Here is a 15,775-nt window from a genome sequence, read left to right on the forward strand (position 1 = left end):
TAGATCTGCATGGTTGCCATTGGGTTATTTATTTACTGATTCCTTGAAGTAAAAAAAAAGGCATTAATTGAAGAAATAATGTGAATATGAATGATTATGATCTTACTCTATTTGCAAATGTATGGCTGTATTGGAACCAATGAATTGCGGCAGCGGTCCCCAAACTACGGCCCGTGGGCCGCATGCGGCCCACTGAGGCCATTTATCCGGCCCGCCGGTGAGTGACAAGAGCACAGGGAAAAGAGAGAGAGAAAGAAAGAAAAGGGAAAGACAGGGAGGGAAGGAGAAGTGGAGAGGAATGAAGGAGGCAAGGAAGGAAGGAGAAATGGAGGGAACAAGGAAGGAAGGAAGGAACAATGAAATGAATGGAGGGATAGAGGAAGGAAGGACTGTTTTGGGGGGGGTAATTTTTTAAAAATTTTCTCTCAACATACATTCCAACAACACAGTGTACCATCTAATTTTCCATGTATAAAATGCAGTATTTTGTTAGTAACTAATATCAATCATAAAAAAAGTTGCAAAAGTTTTTTTTTCTAATTTTGTCATCTAGTTACATTCATTTTCTTTTAATTAAATTTCCTCCTTAATGTTCCTTCAAAAAGTGCAACACCAATTATATTTCTAACTTATTAACCATTATGCCAAAGTGCTTCCTTCTTTCTTTATACATTTTTCATAAGCCAAGAAAACCTTGTATAGCCAATCAGATGTCAACAAAAGAAAATTAAAAAGAAAATATAAACATATATAAATTTCAGACCTTCTCCCCCCTCTAAATAGTACATTCCCATTTTGTTTTTTACTTTAAAACAAGGTATGTGCAGTGTGCATAGGAATTTGTTCATAGGTTTTCTTTATAGTCCGGCCCTCCAACAGTCCGAGGGACAGTGAACTGGCCCCCTGTGTAAAAAGTTTGGGGACCCCTGAATTGTGGTATCAGAGGTTTGATTCAAAAGAAGGCATCTTTCCAGATAACAAAATAATTGCATTATATCTCAGAGGTATACGTGACTGCTTCCTTTCAGAAAAAAACAGGGATATAAAAATGGAAAGGAAGAAAACGGGAAAGGGAAGATCCTTTGTTTCCTTCACAATGAAGGAAACAAAGGATCAGAGAAAGGGTAATGGATTTTCTTCATTACAGTCACCAAACGGCAAAGTTTCATCTTGAGTTTCAGTTTGTTCACTACAAGTCAGGTGTTTGCATGGAAAGCCGTATGCATTTTGCTCACAGTCAATTCTATGTAAGCCACGTACATTTGCTTAGCAAGCAGCCACACGTGCCTTGTCATTTCTGTAACCTGGCCTGAAGACATTGTGTGCTGTATCTCTGGTTCGATTTTAAAAAAATGAAATGAAATGTAAACATACACACAAAACTCCAGGCCAAAGATTCACTCAGAGAACAGGCTGTGACCAGATAAGAGAGGGATAACCTGGCATGTATTTATCTTGTTAGGAAGAAAAGAAGGGAGCAGCAAAACTAAAGTTAGAACCTTAATATAGGTGTGGGTGGATTGAGGAGAAAGATTGAAAAGATACAGAGATCAGAGATGTATGGTGATCTAAATTTTTTTAAAAAAATCGATAGATCAATTCAATGCACCTATAGTTCATTTTAGGTGAAGTGAATTACTGGCCAGACCCATCCTCGAATACAGCTCATCTGTTTGGAACCCATATCGTACCTCAGGCATTAACACCCTTGAAAATATCCAAAGATACTTCACCAGAAGAGCCCTTCACTCCTCCACTCGAAACAGAATACCCTACGAGACTAGACTTTCAATCCTGGACCTAGAAAGTTTAGAACTAAGACGCCTTAAACAAGATCTAAGTATTGCCCACAAGATCATATGCTGCAACGTCCTTGCCCATCGGCAACTACTTCAGCTTCAACCACAACAACACAAGAGCACACAACAGATTTAAACTTAATATTAACCGCTTCAAACTTGACTGTAAAAAATATTACTTCAGTAACCGAGTTGTCGAAGCGTGGAACTCATTACCGGACTCCATAGTGTCATCCCCAAACCTCCAACACTTTATCTTTAGATTATCTATGGTTGACCTATCCAGATTCCTAAGAGGTCAGTAAGGGGCGAGTACAAGTGCACTAGAGTGCCTTCCATCCCCTGTCTTATTGCTCTCCTATATCTCCTATTCCTTTCTTCTATTCCTATATCTCTTCTTCTATTCTTTCATTGATACGTTATATTACTATATCTTCTTTTCTATTATTTCTTAGATATGTGCCCCCAAAATTTTCTTCATATTTAATGACTTTAATATATATAAATATATATAAAATACGAAGAAAAATAATAGGAAATTAAGGGAAGGAAAAAGAGAGGGGGGGGGAAAGAAAATATGAGGTACAAGCTACTGCAAGGAGGGGGGGACACAGAGGGGTAGCAAAAATAAAGCTCCACCTCAAAACACCCAATTTGCAAAAAATGAAAGAAAATGCATAAGCCATGGCTACAGTGTGGTAGTAAAAAATTGGTAGCACTTCACTGGGTACAAAGGAAGAAAAAAAAGTTGTCCTCCAAAGCAGCATTATAGGACCCAACCCTTTCTGCTTTACATCAATGACTTATGTAATCATATTAAAAGCAGCTGTGTCTTTTTCACTGATAACATAAAATTATTTAACACCACTGACAATGCTGCTGCCCTACAAAGCGACTTTGATTATGTGTGTCTAAAAGGTCATGTAATTGGCAACTCCAAACCTCAACAAATAAATGCTCTGTGCTACACATTGGCAAAAAAGTAATAATAATCAGAACACTAAATATAAGCTGGGCAGAAAGGATCTTGCAGACAACCCTCACTACGTCAAGGACGTAGGAGTACAGTGTTCCCTCGATTATCGCGGGGTATGCATTCCGAGACCGCCCGCAAAAGTTGAATTTCCGCGAAGTAGAGATGCGGAAGTAAATACACTATTTTTGGCTATGAACAGTATCACAAGCCTTCCCTCAACACTTTAAACCCCTGAATTGCAATTTCCCATTCCCTTAGCAACCATTTAGATGATTACTCACCATGTTTATTTATTAAAGTTTATTTTAAAAAATATTTATTAAAGGCAGATGAAAATTTGGCGATGACATATGACGTCATTGGGCGGGAAAAACCGTGGTATAGGGAAAAAACCGCAAAGTATTTTTTAATTAATATTTTTGAAAAGCCGTGGTATAGACTTTTCGCGAAGTTCGAACCCACGAAAATCGAGGGAACACTGTACTCATATCAAATGATCCAAGCCCCAGAGCTCACTGTAACAGCATAGCCAAAAAGGCAATAAGAATTGCTAACTTAATCTTCCTAACTTTCTTCTCCGATAACATTGTGTTGCTAGTCCAATCCAAGCTACAACGTCTGCTACCTGTCAACAACATCTTCAGCTTGAACCACAATAATATATGGGCAAATAATTGATACAAGCTCAAGGTAAACCACTCCAAACTCAATTGCAGAAAGTACAACTCCATAACTTCAGTTAAACACTGAAGAAATCCCCCAAATTGCACAGATCTTCAAAAAGGAGTAACAGACTTTGGCTAAAAAGACCCTCTTTTAGCTTAATAAAGATTGATAGTCCTTAAAAATGATTAACAAATGAAAAGCACAACTTACTATCCATTTGAAAATAAATTCCAAAATGGCTGCTTTTTAAACAATGAACTGGTTGCAGCCCTGCTGCTCAGTTTTTGACACACAGGCTGCTTTGAGGCACAGCTCCTGAAGTTATTTGTAGGCTGTATGGAGAGGATCTTGAAAGATAAATGCCGATTGGCCGCTTTAACAGCCAGCTGAAAATTGCCCCGAGATCAGGATGAACATGGCCCAGTAATTCGCCTAATCAGGCATCTGCTATCTCGTGGGGGACTACGAAATCCCTGTTGCTGGGCTTCACGCATTTAGTGTTGCCTGTTGTTGCTGGGGGTGTGCCAGGGCGAACCCTATTAATAGGGCTGCACCACAGGCAGTGTTCCCTCTAATTTTTTGGGGGGGTGAGCGGAAAAGTATAGTGTCTGAGCGGCAGTCCCTTTGGCACTGGGTGGCATATAAGTATAAATAAATAAATAAATAAATAAATAAATAAATAAATAAATAAATAAATAAATAAATAAATAAATAAATAAATAAATAAATAAATAAATAAATAAATAAATAAATAAAGTACGTAAGTAAGTAAGTGTGGGCGTGCGCTATCACACATGAGCAAGTTCTTGCATCCATAATTCTATCCTTTCTATGTCTTCCTCCCTCTTTCCTCCCTCCCACTTTCCTTTCTATCTCTCCCTCCCTCTTTTCTTTCTATCTCTCCCTCCCTCTTTCCTCCCACCCTCTTTCCTTTCTCCCTCTTTCCTTTCGATCTCTCCCTCCCTCTTTCCTTTCTATCTCTCCCTCCCTCTTTCCTCCCACCCTCTTTCCTTTCTCCCTCTTTCCTTTCTATCTCTCACTCCCTCTTTCCTTTCTATCTCTCCCTCCCTCTTTCCTCCCACCCTCTTTCCTTTCTCCCTCTTTCCTTTCTATCTCTCCCTCCCTCTTTCCTTTCTATCTTTCTTTCCCCCTGCCTTTCTCCAAGCCCTTCCTTTTCCCTCTCCCTAACTACCCCCTTCTCCCTCCTTTCTATCTCTCCCTCCCACTTTCTATCTCCCTTCCTTCACCTTTCATTCCCTCTCTCTCCATCTCTCTTCCTTTCTCTTTTCCTTCTTTCCTCTCTTTTTTGTTCTTTCTCTCTCCCTCCTTCCCTCCCTCTATGTCTTTCCCTCCCCCTCCTTCCCCCCTCTCTTTCTCTCTCTCTTGCTTTCTTTCCCTGTCTTTCTCTCTTGCTTTCTTTCTCGCTTTCTTTCTCATTCTCTCTCCCATCCTTTCTCTCTCTCTCTCTTTCTCTCTCATTCACCACACCGGCAACAGAGAGAGAGAAAAAAAGAGAGAGATGGAGAGAGAGTGGAGGGCGCTGTTGTCTTCGCCTCTGCCCGGCGGCTCTGCAGCGAAGAGGAAGCAGCCGCGCACCGCCTTCCGGGAGCCCGGCCGACTTTTGGAGCCGTTTTGTTTTCAGCCGGGCGGAGGCGGCGTGCGGAGGCGAAGACACGGCGCCCGGCCATGCTCCGCCTCCCGGTATCCCAGCCGACTTTTGGAGCCGTTTTTTTTTCAGCTGGGCTCCCGGGAGGCGGAGCGTGGCGGGCACCATGTCTTCGCCTCCGTGTGCTGCCTCCGCCCGGCTGAAAACAAAACAGCTCCAAAAGTCGGCCGGGCTCCTGGGAGGCAGAGTGTGGCCGGGCGCCATGTCTTCGCCTCCGTGCGGCTCTGCAGCGAAGAGGAAGTAGCCGCGCACCGCCTTCCGGGAGCCCGGCCGACTTTTGGAGCCGTTTTGTTTTTGGCCGAGCGGAGGCGGTGCGCAGTGGCGAAGACACGGCGCCCGGCCATGCTCCACCTCCCGGTATCCCAGCCGACTTTTGGAGCCAGTTTTTTTTCAGCTGGGAGGCGGAGCGTGTCCGGGTGCCGTGTTGCAGCGGAGGAGAAAGAGAGGCGGAGCGGGCAGCGAGCAGCGGGCGGGTGAGCGGCCAGGTGTTCGGGGGGCAGCCAGCGCGCACTCCCCAAATCTCCCTGCCAGCCCACCCGCCCGGAACATTCAAAATAAGAAAACCCTTCGCTCTTACTTTGAATGTTCCGGGCGGGCACGCAGGCAGGGAGATGGGAAGAGCGTGTGCCGCCCCGCACGCCTGCCAGCCTCTGGAGAATGCCTGCCCCCCTCTCTTGCAGCGGAGGAGAAAGAGAGGCCGGACAGGTGGGGGGCAGGGCCGAGAGGCCAGGAGCGCGAGGGGGCCGGAGGCACCATGGAGAGGCAGGTGTGGCCGCGGCTCCCTTCTACTGCCCACGCCTCCCTGCCCACCCACCCCCGCAGGCTGGCAGGGGGATGAGGAGTGCGCGGCCGAGGAAAAGGGTGCGCACGGGGGTATTTTTGGAGCGCGCACGCGCTCACGTGCGCAGCTTACAGGGAACGGTGACCACAGGTATTCTTCCTTTACCCCTGGCTCCTGAAGAATTGGACACCCACCCTCCCTCCCTATATTACAGTGTGCCTCGAAGGGGTCACCTACGGGGGCCGAATAGGAATTTTTTGCAACCTCAGCATTTTAGCGGCAACCGTTTTTTTGCCTATTCCACACCGGGAAGTGAGTATGGCCTGGTTAGGGGGTGTAGCGCATTTAGTCACAATTTGATAATTGGCTTCCCTTTGGTCACTGGGGTTGGCAGGTTAGGGGTGGAAATTGGGCAGTAGTAGCAACTGTGTGTTCTCCTTTGGGCATCTTTAAAGATGATGGACAGCCTCTCGCCAGGAGCTCATGGTGTCCGCACCAGCCTGGGCGATTGGAGAGGGGCTGCCCTTGGGACTCACCTATCCCAATAACCAGAAGGGGATGGGAGGGTGAGCCCTCCCACGCATCTGGGTGTGTCCAGTGTCCAGGTGAAGGTGTGGTACCTTCACCTTGTTCAGCAAGGAGATACGCCCATAAGTTGCCCAGGAAGGTTATTCGTGAATTCTTTCCACCCCAAAATATTGTATGGCCTCTGCAGGTCCTGGTTATTTGACGATAATCATTTAAAGTTCATTTAACTTTAATAAAGTGACCCATTTTAAACCCAGCTCTTGGTGTCTGTGTTCTTATTCTGCCTCCAGGGCAATTCTAGGACTTTCCCTAACTCAGAAGAGACATACAAATTAAAGGAATGCTGATTCCTTCTGTTGGTAGTTGAACAAGATATAGCCCAGGGAAAAACCCTTCAGGGATTGGTTGGCCACCTCTTCACCAGAAGTGAAAAAGAATTTCAAAATGTTGGGGCCTCTAAAATTCTGACACAGGCAACCCTGTGGGGCTAATGGCTAAGTCTCCTCTTACTTTCCGTGTCTGTCCCAATGAAACCATTTTGGGTGGAATTCCATTCAGGGATGCTCAAGACAGGAGAATAAAATTCTGCATCCAATCCAGAGATGCTATTTTTATATAATTAATAATAGTTATAAATACCATACTAAATGACTGTGATTTATTATTATCTTCAGCGGTGAAACATGTTAATGAATATAGAAAAGACGGGTGGCCATATGCAGATTTTTTTTTACAGATGAGTTAGATACATACCCAGCAGTTTGGATTTTAAAGATACTTCAAAATGCATCCTGCAGTTATTCTGCTCTTCTTAATCCTTACTTGTGTGTTATTATTTATCAAATTTATTATGGCCACACACTTTATTGGACTTATTTAGTGCTCTGGGTCATTAGTATGGCAAAAAAGAGAGGAAAATTTTATCTGACAGCTAAATTAGACAAGTGAAAATACAATCATGCACCCACCATTTATAGCAACCTTTGCTAAACTGAGGTCACAGTTAGAAATATTTTAGATAAGGATTCCTATGCTTCATGGAACCTAATAAAATATTCCGTCCTCCATAAAATGCTAGTGAAAGATTCTCAGCCAGGATAAATAACTTTCTTTGCAATCTGAATTCATCAAGGGTGTAAAACAGGTGAAAAGGACCATACCTTTCCATAAATGGCATAGTCTTACTGCTAAAGAATTGCTGGTCATGTCAATGAAAGACTCCAGACATGTTAAAGGGATACATTTATTTAATATTTTGTAAGGTTCCACCCTGGACAGCAATACAAACTGCGATTTAAGCAAAAGGAATGTTATCTTGATAGCTAGATAGTGTAAATGCTTCAAATGTATAGGAAACATTTACATTCCTTAAAGCAAAGGTTGGCAAGTCCAACAGACTTGCTGATTTCCTGACATTAAAAAATGAAAAGGGAATAGCAAAAGTTCATGAGATTTGAGCAATCTGACATGAGAACTGTAATGTTCATGAGATCCCATGCAAGAATGCTCAAAATGAAGAGAGCTCAAGAGAAGGTCCTTCCTGAAATTCCACAAGACTTTGAGAGGCAGCATACAGGAAATTGCATGATGTAAGTGGAAAAAATACTGATTCTGTCTTTATAAGGCTCTTTAGAATTGAAAATAAAATGCCAACATTGTTATATCTTTATACAAACCTAAGTTACATTTACACTTGGAATAATGCATATATTGCTGCTTGCCACACTTGTAAAAGGGATATAACCAACTGAGAAAAGAGCAGAAGAGGGCAACCAGAATGAACAAACAATGCCTTCCTAAAAGAAAAAGCTAAAATATTCGGAATTATTCATGTTAAAGAACAGCCAATTTAGGGAGGATATTATCAAGAAGTATAACATCCTACATGCCATGATGAAAGTAGACATAAAGAAGTGGTTTTTTTTTCATTCTTGGATATCATTAGGACCAAATACTTATGTAATGAAGGAGATTGGAAGCATAGCAGCACCTTAGAGGCTTCTGCGGAAAATAAGGTGCTGGATTGAGATGGAATTTGGGCAATCCCAGTTGAAAACCTCTGAAAATCTGAGTCAGTGCACTTTATACAAAATTACATAAATTTAAGTCATTACAGTGATCCCCCGTTTATTGCGTCCCCAACCATTGCGAACAGGGTACTTCACTATTTTTCAACCCGGAAGTCAAAATACCATCTACGCATGCGTGCCCGTGGGCACGCATGCGTAGATGGCAACCGGGAGATCAGCTGCTGGGCGGCTTCCCTGAGTCTTCCCCCTCTTGCTGGCGTCAGCGAGGAGTTTCCCCACCGCCCACGCAAACTCCTCGCTGCCGCCCGCCCTTCGCCCGCCCACGCCGTTCATTCTCGCCGCACGGGCCTGTCCACGCTGTCTCTCGGCGCTTTCCAGCTGAGTCGGGGAGCGAGTTCGCTCCCGGACTCAGCACGAAAGCCCCGAGAGACAGCGCCAAGGAACGGGCCTGTCCACGCTGTCTCTCGGCGCTTTCCAGCTGAGTCGGGGAGCGAGTTCGCTCCCGGACTCAGCACGAAAGCGCCGAGAGACAGCGCCAAGGAACGGGCCTGTCCACGCTGTCTCTCGGCGCTTTCCAGCTGAGTCGGGGAGCGAGTTCGCTCCCGGACTCAGCACGAAAGCGCCGAGAGACAGCGCCAAGGAACGGGCCTGTCCACGCTGTCTCTCGGCGCTTTCCAGCTGAGTCGGGGAGCGAGTTCGCTCCCGGACTCAGCACGAAAGCGCCGAGAGACAGCGCCAAGGAACGGGCCTGTCCACGCTGTCTCTCGGCGCTTTCCAGCTGAGTCGGGGAGCGAGTTCGCTCCCGGACTCAGCACGAAAGCGCCGAGAGACAGCGCCAAGGAACGGGCCTGTCCACGCTGTCTCTCGGCGCTTTCCAGCTGAGTCGGGGAGCGAGTTCGCTCCCGGACTCAGCACGAAAGCGCCGAGAGACAGCGCCAAGGAACGGGCCTGTCCACGCTGTCTCTCGGCGCTTTCCAGCTGAGTCGGGGAGCGAGTTCGCTCCCGGACTCAGCACGAAAGCGCCGAGAGACAGCGCCAAGGAACGGGCCTGTCCACGCTGTCTCTCGGCGCTTTCCAGCTGAGTCGGGGAGCGAGTTCGCTCCCGGACTCAGCACGAAAGCGCCGAGAGACAGCGCCAAGGAACGGGCCTGTCCACGCTGTCTCTCGGCGCTTTCCAGCTGAGTCGGGGAGCGAGTTCGCTCCCGGACTCAGCACGAAAGCGCCGAGAGACAGCGCCAAGGAACGGGCCTGTCCACGCTGTCTCTCGGCGCTTTCCAGCTGAGTCGGGGAGCGAGTTCGCTCCCGGACTCAGCACGAAAGCGCCGAGAGACAGCGCCCCCCGGACCCCCAACCCGGGTTTGGGGGGCTGCTAGGAAGCCCCCCATGCCGGCGGCAAACAGCTGCGCCGCCCCCAATCTTCGGCTCCTCGCTAGCGCTGTGGGAGTAAAAACACCATCTGCACATGCGCAGAAGGTGTTTTTACTTCCGCATCGCTACGTCGCGAAAACCCGCTCGTTGCGGGGGCTCCTGGAACGGAACCCTCGCAACGAGCGGGGGATCACTGTAGTTCTAGTACAGTTGAAACCTAAACTGTATGTTTTAAAGTCCAGGTCTCAATCAAGACCATAGTAGACATTTATATATCATATTGGATCCTAATTATCCTCATGGTGATTCTACTTGCACATTATTATTATTATTATTATTATTATTATTATTATTATTATTATTATTATTATTATTATTATTATGTCAATACAACACAGCAAACAAGATCACTATGCTGGATTTCGTATTTCATCACCAGTCGGGCACTTCCCAAGCACCTAGGACTGCTTGATGTAGCGGCAAATTATGTTTGCCGATCCCAGTAAAGCGCCTTTTGCAATTGACAGATGGAAATTTTGTCAATTCCGATGGTTTTCAAATGTCCACTGAGATCCTTTGGCACTGCGCCCAGCGTGCCAAGTACCACTGGGATCACTTTCACTGGCTTATGCCAGAGTCGTTGCAGCTCGATTTTTAGATCTTCGTATTTCACTAATTTCTCTTGCTGCTTCTCCTCAATTCTGCTGTCCCCTGGGATTGTGATGTTGATGATCCATACTTTCTTTTTCTCCACAATCAGGATGTCTGGTGTGTTATGCTTCAGAATTTGGTCAGTCGGAAGTCGGAAGTCCCACAGTAGTTTTGCTTGCTTTTATTATTACTATTACTATTACTATTACTATTACTATTACTATTACTATTACTATTACTATTACTATTACTATTACTACTACTACTACTACTACTACTACTATTATTATTATTATTATTATTATTATTATTATTATTATTAATTAGATTTGAATGCCGCCCCTCTCCGAAGACTTGGAACATCATACACTGTCATACACTGTATTGATTCTAATATGATGACATTTACACAGGAAAATCTTCAACTCTCTGGAGTTCTAAAATCTGGGAATTCTGAAAGTATGTTTCAAAGTAGTCATTTCAACAGTATACCACCCTGCTTTTACCTATCAGTTTTTATTCATCTCTGATTATTCACCATGAAACATTAGGAAAGGATAAGCCCTAGAGATAATTAGGCTTGATTGCAAGTACCCATTTTTAGGTTATTCTGATGCTCTATCGTGCACTTCCCATGAGAACCCATGTTAATATGCTGCAGGAACCAATTAGAAGAGACAGGGATTATAATTAGGACACTCAAGGAAACACATCTAGCAAATATTCCATTAGAACAGTTAGGAGGTAAAACACAACCCTCCAAGTTGCTTTCTCAATAAAATTGCCCAACAAAAACCCTTTAATAATGCAAAGCTTCAAAGGGTCCTACCACAAATGAGGCACGCCTCTTGTTTGTTTTGGAGGTACCTTCATGGCTTTGGTTGCTATGACCATAACACTGGTAGTTCACAACTTCTCAAAAACCTTGCATCCCAATCCCTTCCAGAAAACCAACTCTGTGCCCTCACATGCAGATGGAACTGTGGCTGTGTATGTTCCCATTGCTCTTTCGTTTCCAATGAGAAAAATCAACTGTCTTTTGCCACCCAGTGAATTCCGGAAAATGGTTTTGCAAGCTGCTTCTGGTAAGGACTAGAAATCTGCAGGCTAGATTTACCGTCCTGGTGTGAACAGTGTGCAATAATTTCCCAATCCAACACAATATTATGTGCCATTTCTCATAATTAATTTCATCATCCACATATGTCTTATTAACCTGCTAAAATGACATGCTGTCCTTAGGGTTACAACAATCTTTACCATTAAGCAACAAGTAAGAAAGCTGTAACTATCCTGAAGTTCCTGAATAAAAGCTATCGGAAGCAGCTTCCAGAACATGAAATAGTGAGAACTTTAGTTTAGTAACATATGGACAATTACAATTTCCCCATTTTTACCACTAAGGAACAAATTCAGCCAGCTGAACTCAGTGAGGCTTACTTCTCAATCAACTAAATTAGAACTATGTCACAAAGCTTTACAAATTTCATGCAGGATTTGTTATAGATAAGAAATCCCCTCTTCTGATATATTTCCGGTATAGTTGGTTGGAGTGAAGGGCTACCAAAAATTTTACTACTAATCTGTGGGCATGGCTTATGCAGGACGCCCTGAATTTTCTTTCACATCTTTCAGTGCAAATTGGGTGCTCTGGGATGGAGCTCCATTTTTGCTACCTCACTACTTTCCCCCCGCCCATCTGGACAATAGCCCACCCCAGGTTGGTTGCCACAGTATCAATTGTTTTTTAAGGTAATGGGGTTTAGTTACAGTTTTTAATTATTAGATTTGTATCTGTATTGTTCCATTGTTGTTGTGAGCCGCCCCAAGTCTTCGGAGAAGGGCGACATACAAGTCTAATAAATTATTATAAATTATTATTATTATATGATGGGAAAGATGCCAGCCTATTCATTAACTGGACTTTTCATCTCAGTGCTGATGTGAATATGTGAAGAGTCCAGAAGGAGTTGGACGGCTTATAAGTCAAATAAATTAAATTAAATTAAAATTAAATATGACCAAAATTAAGATTCCTTCAGAGTAGAAAAATAAATCCATATAGGAAATATTCCTAATTTGATAACTATATGGGAAAACAAACCTTCCATTTGCTTACTTCCATTAGAAGTACTAATTCAGTTGACCAGATCAATATACTGTTTATTCAAGCAAATTGATTCTTGCTGGAATTCTTGATACTGGAATTCTTTATATATTGCTTCTACCATACAGAATTGCAACTAAATGCAGGCTCCATTTCCCCAACAATTGTTCTGTAGTGGTTGTTGCAAAAAAAAAAAAAAGACTCAGAATGCCCTTGTTGCAAAATATAAATATTGTGAGCCACAGATAAAATAGAAAATTATAAAATGGGTTTATAAGGGCCCCAGTTTACCGACTGCTGAAAATGAAACCCCTTCCTCTGATTAGCAGATTTACTATTTCAGTGAACTGTTGGGAAAAACTGAATTGATTATATTGGAATTAATGGAAAGTTCAGAAGATAGTTTTCCACTCTTTGTCTTTTAGGATGATACCTATCATTATATCCCACACAGCATTTGTTTGACGTAGTGAAAGCAGATTGAAAGGGACTTTCAATGTTTTGTTACTAGACTCTATCCATTTTAGAGGCTCTTTTGGATTAATAGACACCAGACAGATAGTTAGGACCATTTTGGTGAATAATTTAGCTGCAACTTCCTAAACACGGTTTAGAGAAAACAGGTGGAAAATGTATAAAATTATCCACTTATCCATTTCCCCCTAAATAAACTTAAAAGAGCAGAAAAGGGAACAACCACATTGGCTATAAGAAACAGAAATCAATAGCGTGCCACTACCTGGTAATTTCAAGTTTTTGAAAACTTTCAGAGCGAGTTTGAATAGATCTTTACATCTTAGTCTTCTTTCAGCAAGGTAAGTATGTTAAGAATTTCAACTCCCATGGCAATATTACCAGGAGAAATACAGTAAAAAGCCTTGAACCAGATAAATCAAATGCATTTTGAACAGTTTTGTTTCAGAGAACAGCATGTTGTGTTTCATTATGTAATTATTTATTTATACTGGGGTTTTGTTGTTGTTGTTTTGTTTGGGTTTTTTCCTTCAGTAAAACAACATACTAGAAAGTTAGAAATACAAACGAAAATAAACCAGCATAACAAAACAAGCGCAACCTCCAACTCTTTTTCTTCATTCCTACCATTGCTACGGATAGTCCCTTCTCAAAGAACATTAAACACCGGAGTAGCTTTTGCATGTGCCCGGCTTCTATGAAAACAATGCATATCAAGATATAGTCCCATTTCTCCACTTGAGCCTTTCTTCCTTCCAACAAATTATGCCAAAGCTTCTGTCAGGCTGCCAGTTCTATCTGCCAGCCTCTGAAAGCAGAGCACACCCGCCAAGGCAATTCTCAGAACTGGATTAGGGCAATATTTGTTTGGGATTTCTTTCCAATGATTCCAAAAGCTTACTAAGCATATCCTTCAGAAGAAATGTTTTCAAAGGCTTTCTGATTATCTTTTTCTCCCTCTTCCTCAGGAGGCTTTCCTGAATCCTGGAGAGAGAGCGAAAAACAGCCCTATGGGCTCGCCTGAAGTCCGGAAGCTTTAGTGAGGCCTGTGCACATTCGTGGGGGGGGGGGGCAGAATGGGGGTTGTGTGCATTTGGGGGGGCAGCATGGGGGGTGTATGCCTGTGCGGAGGATGGCATTGCATTATGGGTGTGGGCATGTGGGCACGCACTATTGCAAGATCATATGCTGCAACGTCCTACCAGTCAATGACTACTTCAGCTTCAACCGCAACAACACAAGAGCACGTAACAGATTCAAACTTAATATTAACCGCTCCAAACTTGACTGTAAAAAATATGATTTTAACAATCGAGTTGTCGAAGCATGGAACTCATTACCGGACTCAATAATATCAACCCCTAACCCCCAACATTTCTCCCTTAGACTATCCACGATTGACCTCTCCAGGTTCCTAAGAGGTCAGTAAGGGGCGTACATAAGTGCACTAGTGTGCCTTTCGTCCCCTGTCCAATTGTCTTTCCTTTATCTCATATATCATATATATTTTCTTCCTTTCATATATCTTTTCCTCTATTTTTACATATTATCTTTATATATATTACTTCATGTCTATTCTCTTCCATATGTATTGTGTATTGGACAAATAAATGAATGAATGAATTAATTAATTAATTAATTAATTGATTAATTAATAAATCTGCATTCATCTTTTTGGCATTCAAGGCAAAAAAGGTTCGCCATGACTGCTCTAGGCTGTAGGCAGAATTAGCCTGCAATATTGCATTCTAACCACTGGGCCAACACTGGTTCTAACTGTTCCTTTTCAATCAAATAAAAATGATAAGTTATTAGTATAATCAAAATTCATTTCTTCTATTGCAGCCAGGGTGTCTAATCTTGGCAACTTTAAAGAGTTGTGAACTTCAACTACAGGAAATCTCTGTTAATAAGGAGTGTGCAGAACCCTTGAGTGATCAAGGACATTCACAGAGGAAAATGTGGGATTCCAGCAGATATCCAGGAGATATGAGTAATTATTCAGTCATAGAAGACAGATACATTAAAGTGTATAAAATAGTGTTTACTTTAGAAATAGCACAGTCAAGTTAAATAGTCTGGTCATACACATTCAAATCAGTCAATATGTCTCAATACAAAAATTATTTGCCCGGAAAAGAAATAGCACGGTCAAGTTAAACAGCCAATACCTCTCAATACAATAATAATATTATAAGCTTGTCTTTGTGTTACATATCAGACATACATTACAGCTTACAAATATATCAGAGTGTCATTGAGCTTACTACATCAGTCTCAGTGAATCAGCAGAAAGAACAGAGAGAGCAGAGAGAGAGAATCATGCTTTCTGGCTCCCTCTTATGGCAACCTGCAACACTACCTCTTAAAGCTATAGTACTTCAATACAAACAAACATTCATAGATAGGTTGTTTATATATTGCAAACCCAACTGTCTTGTACATAGTACTAACAATCTCTGGCCAGCCTGGTTGAGGAGTTGCCAAGGCTAAACACTTCTTTCTAGTGGGATTTGGGTGTGATAGACTTTACTGGGATTCAAGGAAGAGAAAATTAATTGATTAAGCAGTTTCTGTATTTCACAGTTTATTGGAACATATTTTGTTCCAGCTTTTAAAAAAAGTGCACAATTGCCTGCACAACCAGTTTCAATTAGTACGTGTGCACACACAGAAATAACTATATACACATCCATTATAAAAGCATAATAGAAAGAAAAAAAACCAAT

The sequence above is a fragment of the Erythrolamprus reginae genome, chromosome 1 (genome assembly GCF_031021105.1).
Source record: "Erythrolamprus reginae isolate rEryReg1 chromosome 1, rEryReg1.hap1, whole genome shotgun sequence".
NCBI lineage: Eukaryota > Metazoa > Chordata > Lepidosauria > Squamata > Dipsadidae > Erythrolamprus > Erythrolamprus reginae.